This window comes from Symphalangus syndactylus, chromosome 20, assembly GCF_028878055.3.
Source record: "Symphalangus syndactylus isolate Jambi chromosome 20, NHGRI_mSymSyn1-v2.1_pri, whole genome shotgun sequence".
Classification (NCBI taxonomy): Eukaryota; Metazoa; Chordata; class Mammalia; order Primates; family Hylobatidae; genus Symphalangus; species Symphalangus syndactylus.
Window position 1 is genome coordinate 11,782,703 of NC_072442.2, and position 10,085 is coordinate 11,792,787.

At 39.6% G+C, this 10,085-nt stretch overlaps 1 pseudogene; it reads right to left on the reverse strand.

Annotated features, from left to right (window-relative positions):
* Positions 1-8,819: 8,819 nt before the first annotated feature.
* On the reverse strand, positions 8,820-9,308 carry LOC129470695 (ADP-ribosylation factor-like protein 2-binding protein; annotated as a pseudogene).
* Positions 9,309-10,085: the final 777 nt, after the last annotated feature.

Here is a 10,085-nt window from a genome sequence, read left to right on the forward strand (position 1 = left end):
CAGCAGTGCTAGAGGAATTAAAGACACATACACAGAAATACAGAGTGTGGAGTGGGAAATGAGGGTTCTCACAGCCTTCAGAGTTGAGAGCCTCGAATAGAGATTTACCCACATATTTATTGACAGCAAGCTAGTGATAAACATTATTTCTATAGATTATAGATTAACTAAAATATTCCTTACAGGAAACAAAGGGATGGGCTGAAATAAAGGGATGGGCTCTGGCTAGTTATCTGCAGCAGGAACATGTCCTTAAGGCACAAATCTCTCATGCTATTGTTTGTAGTTCAGGAATGCCTTTAAACGGTTTTCTGCCCTGGGTGGACAAGGTGTTCCTTGCCCTCATTCCAGTAAACCGACAACCTTCTAGCATGGGCCTCATGGCCATGAAGAACATGTCACGGTTCTGCAGAGATTTTGTTTATGGTGAGTTTGGGGGCCAGTTTATGGCCAGATTTGGGGGCCTGTTCCCAACATGACTTAAAAAAAAAAAAGACCAAATTATAACCAAAAGGAGTGGAAGAAAGGAATAACATCAGAGTACACATCAATGAAATGGAAAACATAAAAGCAATAGTGAAAATCAATAAAAACACTAAGAGTTGGTCCTTTGAATAGACAAATGAAAGTGATAAATCTCTAGCCAGATCAATCAGTATAAAAAGAAAAGACATAACCTAAAAGAGAGAGGAGATATAACTACAGATCCCACAAATAATAAAATATAATATAAGGGAATATTATAAATACCTACAAATTTGAGATATCCAATAAAATGGAAAGATTCCTTGAAATACATAATAACTAAAATTCACTCTAGAATAATTGGATAATCTGTACAGCTCTAATACCTATTAGAGATATTGGATTTGTATTTTTAAGAATATTTCCACAAAACAAATTTAGGGCTCAGGTGTTTTCGCTGGTGAATTCTACAAAATATTTAAAAAGAAAATAATACAATTTTTTTTAGATACAGGGCCTTGCTCTGTTGCCCAGCCTGGAGTATGGTGGCATGACTATAGCTCATTGCAGCCTTGAACTCAGGTTCAAGGGATCTTCCCACCTCAACCTCCCAAGTAGCAAGGACTAAAGGCACGCACTACTGTGCCTGGCTAATTTTTTAATTTTTTGTAGAGATGGGGTTATGTCTTGTTGCCCAGGCTGGACTCAAACTCCTACGCTTAAGCAGTCTTACTGCTTCAGCCTCCCAAAGTACATTTTTTTAATTTTTATTTTTTAATTTGTGTAGGTATATAACGGGTGAATATATTTATGGAGTACATGAAATATTTTGATATAGGCATGCAATGCATAATAATCACGTCAGGGTAAGTGGGTTGCCCATCACCTCAAACACTTTTCCTTTATTTAAGTTACAAACAATCTAATTGTACTCTCAGTTATTTTAAAATGCACAATAAATTATTATTGACTGTAGTCACCCTGTCGTGCTATCATTTATTAGATCATACTCATTCTATCTATCTGTCTATATTTTTGAAGCCATTAGCCATCTCCATTTCCACCCCCTACCTGCCCTACTTCCCAGCCTCTGGTAACTATCATTCATTCTCTATCTGCATTAGTTTAATTGTTTTAATTTTTAGCTCCCACAAATAAGCAAGAACATGCAAAGTTTGTCTTTCTGTGTCTGGCTGATTTCACTTAACATAATGACCTCCAGTTTTATCCATGTTGTTGCAAATGACAGGGTTTCATTCTTTTTTATGGTTGACTAGTACTCCATTGTGTATATGTACCATATTTTTTAATCCATTCTTCTGTGGATGGACACTTAGGTTGCATCCAAATCTTGGCTATTGTGAATAGTGCTGCAATAAACATAGGAGTGCAGATATCTCTTGGATATTCTGGTTTCATTTTTTTAAATTTTATTATTATTATACTTTAAGTTTTAAGGTACATGTGCACAACGTGCAGGTTTGTTACATATGTATACATGTGTCATGTTGGTGTGCTGCACTCATTAACTTGTCATTTAGCATTAGGTATATCTCCTGATGCTATCCCTCCCCCCGCCCCCCACCCCCCAACAGTCCCCAGTGTGTGATGTTCCCCTTCCTGTGTCCGTGTGTTCTCATTGTTCAATTCTCATTTTTTTTAAATATACACCTAGCCATGGGATTGCTGGGTTGTATGATAACTCTATTTTTCATCTTTGAGGAACCTCCAAACTGCTCTCTATAGTGGTTATACTAACCAGCAGTGTATGAGGATTTCCTTTTCGCCACATCTTCACCAGCATTCATTAATATCTGTCTTTTAGATAAAAGACATTTTAACTAGGGTGAGGTGATATCTCATTGTGGCTTTGATTTGTATTTCTCTGATGATCAGTGATGTTGACCACCTTTTCATATGCCTGTTTTCTATTTGTATATCTACTTTTGAGAAATGTCTATTCAAATCTTTTGCCCACTTTTAATCAGACTATTAGATTTTTTCTTATAGAATTGTTTGAGCACCTTATATATTCTGGTTCTAATCCCTTGTCAGATGGATAGTTTGGAAATAGTTTCTCCCATCCTGTGGGTTGTCTCTTCATTTTATTGATTATTTCCTTTGCTGTTCAGAAGCTGCTTGTCTTGATGTGATCCCGTTTGTCCATTTTTGCTTTGGTTGGCTCTGCTTATGAGGTATTACTCAAGAAATCTTTGCCCAGTTCAACATTCCAGAGAGTTTCCTCAATGTTTTCTTTTAGTAGTTTTAAAGTTTTAGGTCTTAGATTTAAGTATTTAATCCATTTTGATTTGAAATTTGGATATGATGAGAAATAGGGATCTAGTTTCGTTCTTCTGCATAGCAATATCCAATTTTCTCAGCACCATTTAATAAAGAGACTGTCTTTTCTCCCAACATATGTTCTTGGCTCCTTTGTTAAAAATGAGTTCACTGTAGATGTATAGATTTGTTTCTTTTTTCTCTATTCTGTTCTATTGGTACATGCATCTGTTTTCTTTCCAGTATCATGCTGTTTTGGTTACTATAGCTTTGCAGTATAATTTGAAGTCAGATAATGTGATTCATCCAGGTTTGTTCTTTTGGTCAGAATAGCTTTGGCTATTACAGGTCTTTTGTGTTTCTATGTAAATTTTAGGATTTTCTTTTCTATTTTTGTGAAGAATGTCATTGGTATTTTAATATAGGTTGCACTGAATCTGTAGATTGTTTTGGGTAGTAGGGACATTTTAACGTATTTCTTTTACTGTTTATTTGCTGTGGGAATAAAGAAATGCTACTGATTTTTGTGTGTTGATTTTGCCCTTCTAGATCTTGGAGGTGTGCTGCACTCTTCTTTATTCTTTTCTCTTTTGTCTCCTCTGACTATGTATTATCAAATAACCTGTCTTCAAGCTTACTAATTCTTTCTTCTGCCTGACCAGGTCTGCTATTAAGAGACTCTGATGCATTCCACAGTATGTCAATTGCATTTTCCAACTCTAAAATTTCTGTTTGAACCAAAGTCTCTTTACTCAGCTTTTGATCATGCTGCCAGGCCTGGACTCTCCCTTCATGGCAGTGGCACCCCCTGGCCCAGGGAAGGTCCAGTAATGCCGCCCAAGAGGCAAGGCCTCGAATCAGAAACCCAAAAAGTCTGTGATCTAACCCACTGTGGCTAAGGTGATACCTAAGCTGCAAAACAAAGTCACCTTTAATCTTCCCTCTCCTTTTATCATGCAGAAGGAATCTCCCCACAGCCATGACAGCTGAGAATATACTGGGTCATACCTGAAGCCAGCACAACTCTATGTCTTCACCCAAGGACCACAGCAGGTACTGCTTGGCTACCACTGCTGATTATTCAGGACCCTAGGGCTCTTTAGTCAGGAAGTGATAAATCCTGCCAGGAGTGGCTCCTTCCCTTCAAGGCAGCAGGTTCCTTTCTGGCCCAGGGTGTATCTAGAAATGTCATCTGGGAGCTAGGGTCTGGAATGGAAGCCTCATGATTCTGCCTGTTATATAATCCTGCTGCAGCTGAGCTGGTATCTGAGTTGCAAAACAAAGTCTGCTTTAATCTTCCCTCTCCTCTCCTCATATGGATGAAAGGAGTCTCTCCCAGAGCTGTGAGCTGTGCAATCTGGGGTGGGGGAAGGTGTGACACAAGGACTTCCATGGCCACTCCAAGCTGGTGTCTCACTACGTTGCATGCCCCTCAAGTCCACTGGCTTCAAGCCCAGCACAGCACCAGGACTAGGCCAGGAATTATAATCCTTGTGGCCCAGACTGCCTTTCAGTTTTGTTTAGGACACCAGAGCACCTTAGCCTGCTATAGTGGGGCTCACTGGAACTCAGTTTCTGATTGCTGGAACAGGCAATTTTCCAGTGGCTAGGGCTGGTCTAAATGCTCCCTCCATGGGCACTGGCTGAGTTCTTCCTTGTGCTGCTTTCCACTGTGACAGAGTAGCACTGAGTTCCAATGCAAAGTCCCACAATCACTGCACTCTCCCATTTCCAAGTGCAGAGATTCTCTTTCTACGCCACACAGTTGCTGCTGGGGAAGTGGGGAAGAGTGGCCTTTTGATTCCCCTTGAATCGGGAATTCAAGACAATCTTTCTTATCCTCTTCAGTTCCTCTTTCAGTGGTATGAAGTTAAAACCAGGTACTCTGATCACTTGACTTTTGGTTCCTATGAAGGTTCGTTTTTGCGTGGATAGTTGTGCGGTTTGGCATTCCTGCAAGGAGGGCATTCAGTGAAGGCTTCTCTTTGCCCATCTTGCTTCACCTTCTCTTCAAAGGACAATCTCTTTTTGAATTTGGGAAATACATCTTAAAGAACACAAAAAGCACAAAAGAAAAATTTTTAAATTGACTTCACTAAAATCCAAAACTTCTTCTCTTCAAAAGGCATTGCTATAAAAATAAAAATACAACCCACCAACTGAGAAAAAATATTTGCAAAATATTTATCCAATGCTATGGTTTGAATTCTTTCCCTCCAAAATTCATGTTCAAACCATTCTTTTTAGAGATTGGATCTTGCTATGCTGCCCAGGCAGGAGTGCAGTGGCTATTGACACGTGCAGCGTCATCACACACTACAACCTTGAACTGCCTCAGCCTTCTAAGTAGCTAAGACTACAGGCACGTGCCACATCGCCCAACTCAAATTTGAAACTTAATCCCCTTTTTGCTCTTCTGCCATGTGAGGACATAGCATTCACCCCTTTTTGCCCTTCACCTTCCACCATGTGAGAATACCTACACAGAGCCATCTATGAGAAACAGGCCACCAGACACCGAACCTGCCAATGCCTTGATCTTATACTTCTCAGCCTGCAGTACTGTGAAGACATACATTTCTCTTCTTAATAAATTACCCAGTCTCACATTTTGTTTTAACAGTGAAAATGGACTAAGACATTAAATAATGAACTTGTATCCAGACTATATAATGAACTCTTGCCACTCAAAAAGGATAGGACAACACCAAAAAAAAATGAGTAAAGATTTGAACACTTTCCAAAAAAGGACCTAGAAATGATAAATAAGCATTTGACAAGATGCTCGACATCATTAGTCACCAGGGAAGTGCAATGTCAAACCATAATGAGATAGCACGACTAGAACTGCTACAATTAAAAAGCCTACCAACTTTGGTGAGAATATAGAGCACCAAGGAATATCATACACCATTGATGGGAATGTAAAATGTTTATTAAAAAGTTTGGCAATTTTAAAAAATCTTAAACACATTTCTACTATATTACAGCCCTATCACTCCAATGAAAATGAAAGCATAGGTCCATGTAAACATTTGTACATGAATGTTCCTAGTAGTTTGATTTATAATAGGCAAAAACTAGAAAAACCCAAATGTCTATTAACTGTTGAATGAATAAATAAAGCATTCTACTCAGCAATAAAAGTGAATGAACTATTGATACATACATCAACATGCATGAACCTCAGAATAATTATACTGAGAGAAGCTAGGCCAAAATAGAAGAGTATATGCTGTATGATTCTACTTACATAAAATTCCAATCTCTAGAAATGAAAAGCTGATAAGTTATGCTGTCTGGCCTAGCATACTTTTGTAAATGCTACATGAATTATTTAAAAGAATATAAATCCCCTAATTGTTGAATATAATTACTTTATTTCCATTATATTAAATTTTTAAATTTTGCTAATCTTCCTTAGATTTTTTGCTTCTCTTAATACATCAATTACTGAGAGTCATTTGTTAAAATCTTGTGCTATGTTTGTTATTTATTACTTTTCCCCCGAAATTCTGTTGATTTTGGCTTTACATATTTTGAGGTTATTAATTGCAAACAAGTTTATAACTGCTACGTCTTCCTAGAGAATTTTCCTCCTTTCATTATTATTTCTAATAATGTTTCCTGACATAAAGTTTATTTTTTAATATTAATATAGCTACCCCAGCCTTATATCTGTTAGTAATTTCCAGCTATAGCTTTTCCCATTCTTTTACTGTCAACTTCTTTGAATCCTGAAGTTTAAGTTGTTCCCTTGTAAACAACTTACATCTATATTTTGTAATAATATCTGTTCCAGTTAATAAATTCAGTTCATACATTCATTGTAATGATTTGTACATTTTGACATGTCTGTCATGTTATTTTGTACTTTCTATTTACAGTATTCTGATTTTTTAATTATTTTTCTATTTTTTTCCTTGTCTCTCCCTTTCTAACTTCCATTTTGCTGATCAAGTTCCCTTTATTCTTTTATTTTCTCCACTGGTTAAAAATATAAACATTCTAGGCCGGCCATAGCAGCTCACACCTATAATCCCAACACTTTGGGATGCCAAGGTGGGCACATTGCTTGAGCCCAGGAGCTCAAGACCAGCCTGGGCAACACAGCAAAACCTTGTCTCTACAGAAAATACAAAAATTAGCCAGGAGTGGTGGTGTGCACCCCTGTAGTCCAAGCTACTTGGGGGGCTGAGCCTGGGAGGTCAAGGCTGCAGTGAGCTGTGTTCACACCACTGCACTCTAGCCTGGGTAACAAAGCGAGACCCTGTCTTAAAAAAAAAAAAAAAAATTATTCATCTAGAAGTAACTTAAAATTTTACTTATTTGCTTACTAAAAGTCAAAAGTTAATCACATTTATATACACTTTCTGAACAATACAAAAACTAGGAAATATTTGAAATTTAATCATATACCTCCCCACTTAAATGGGGTTCTTTTTTGTGGTATTTTACTTCTGTCTTGTTCATATCACCTCCTACCTCCATTACAGATGATCTATTTATTTTCAGTACAGATTCTTATTTTTACTACTAAAAATTTCAAAGGTACTCATTGGGAAACGAACTACTATGTTTTTGCTTCTTTCTAGAGATTATATACATGTTTCCTGATAAGTAGTTTACCACATATTGCAGTAAACCAAAGCAGACAAATGCCCATTAAAGCTGTTTATTACCTCCTACTCATGCTCACCTGGACCAGTGGAACACCATCCCAGTAGCAGACACTTAGGGCAGGAGAAAACTGCAGAGTCCCTACCTAACCCAGAGACCTAGCAAACTGGTTTATACAGAAAGGATTTTCAGCAAACATGCAAATACACCAACATGTTATAAGAACAAGATAGAGGCCGGGCGCGGTGGCTCACGCTTGTAATCCCAGCACTTTGGGAGGCCGAGGCGGGCGGATCACTAGGTCAGGAGATCGAGACCACGGTGAAACCCCATCTCTACTAAAAATACAAAAAATTAGCCGGGCGTGGTGGCAGGCGCCTGTAGTCCCAGCTACTCGGGAGGCTGAGGCAGGAGAATGGCGTGAACCCAGGAGGCGGAGCTTGCAGTGAGCCGAGATGGCGCCACTGCACTCCAGCCTGGGCAACAGAGCAAGACTCCATCTCAAAAAAAAAAAAAAAGTAGAAGATATCTTTTAGTCTATTTCTAGCAAACAGCATACATTCATAGGTACCCAGTAAAATAAGAATGAATGCCAACGTAGAAAGTATTTTTGCCTTCACAGCACTGACTAAAAAGAACATAGCATATAATACTTCGATCTTTAAGTGGGTAATCATGGAAGTTCCAAGATCATACCTACTAGGTTAGCCTGAGTATTCATCTATCAAATTTTTTAAAAAATTAAAACTTAAAAGAGACTTCTAGAAACAATGGGATTAGCAGAAGACAGTGACACAAGGACTACAAATATTAAAACGAGGAGTTGCTCTTTGCATGTAGCTTTTATGTAACGGACATCTCTTTCCATTGATTCCTATGGCCAATACAAGCTGCGGTCATAGGAGATTCTGAAATCTCAAGATGGGCAGCTGGCTTGAATAACACTCTAGATAAATATCAGAAACCACAATGAAGCTGAAGGGCTGAAACCCTGACTCATGTAAATAGGAGGTGTGAGTGCATAAAAAGATTCATGTAAAGCCTGCTGGGACAGAGAGTGTTGATGGTGGATTGTTCCACACTGTTACACACCAACATGTATAGTGGGGGACGGGGCCTCCCAGGTGGAATGATTGACATGGCCTGCTCCAGAGGAGTTCAACTCAGAAACACCTGAGAGAGGTGCCTACTTGAAGAGGGGAGGAGTACCAGGGTTACTAAGTGGGGAGGATTCTTAAGGTTAATGAATACAATAAGGCGTTTCAGGAGAAATAGGTCCAGAAGGGTTAGGTCATTTTGGTTTTGACCTATTGATACTTAGTATGAATGAAGAATTGCAGAACAGAGTCAGTCCTTCCAAGACATATTCTTCTGTCATCATCATGAGCAGACTATGTTGGCTTATTGGGTCGGTGACATCCAGAATGATCCCATTTATTGGCTGGAGGTAGGACCTAGTGTTGCAGATTGTTCTGGAAAGCTGGTATAGATTATTTGCACAACAAAGTCACCACTGGACCACTGCTTAAGTCCAGTCCCCAGCCTTCTTTTTCTGCTCTGTAGTCCAAAAACATTTATTTAAAAGCCAAAACATTGGTAAAGGTGAGCAGCATGTCGAATATGCCACCAGCCACTTCATCTTTATGATGCTGTAACATAGTTGTGAAAACTGCTACATTGAATCCAGGAATCTGCTACAGAGGTTATTCTTCAACATATTTTTTCTGCCAAAAAAAATATATTTATTAAAAATAGGCACGTAGGTTAGTTTATTCTCTTCCGTGTCCTCAAAACTCCAGGTAGTACTTGTCTATAAAATTTCTCTGTAATAAGTGGAACTTTTCATCCATGACAATGTCCTCTAATTATGCAACCACAGCATCAAATTCTGCATCAGAGGCGGAGAAGGACAGATTGAAGCTCTCTTATTCTAAAGTACCCATGGCCGCCTCTGCTGCCATCACCACCCCCTAGTGGGCAAGGGGGCGAATTGGGCTCCTGGCCTGCCAGGGGTCCAACTCTTAGAGGGCACGGCGGTTGGCCAGCTGGGGGCAAGCCTCGTGGCCCAGGCCGCCCCCTGCTCACTGCCTGACTGGGTGAGCACCTGCATGCCAAGCTTGGCCTCACACTCTGGCTGTGGCCACGCAGCGCACCAGCTGGGCCTCTTCATCCCACCAGGCTGCTCTGCACGCACCACCAGAGATGATGATGATGATGATGATTAGTATTAGTATTAGTTTGAGACGAAGTCTCGCTCTGTCGCCCAGGCTGGAGTGCAGTGGCACAATCTCGGCTCACCACAACCTCCACCTCCCAGATTCAAGCAATTCTCCTGCCCCATCTGCCCGAGTAGCTGGGATTAACAGGCTTGCGCCACCACACCCAGTTAATTTTTGTATTTTTTAGTAGAGACGGGGTTTCACCGTGTTGACCAAGCTGGTCTTGAACTCCTGACCCCAGATGATCCACTCGCCTGGGCCTCCCAAAGTACTGGAATTACAGGTGTGAGACCCTGGCACCCGGCCCGCCAGACACTATTTAAAGGTATCTAGATCTTTACAAATTTCTTTGATGAGTACTTACCCTCAAATCTCACTCTTTGTGAGTTCAACTTTATTTTTCCTGAAGCACATCTTTTAGAAGTTTTTTCAGTGAATGCTAAAAATCCCTTAGCTTTCGTTTTCTGAGAATAACAGCATGTGGTGCTTCACAACACATTA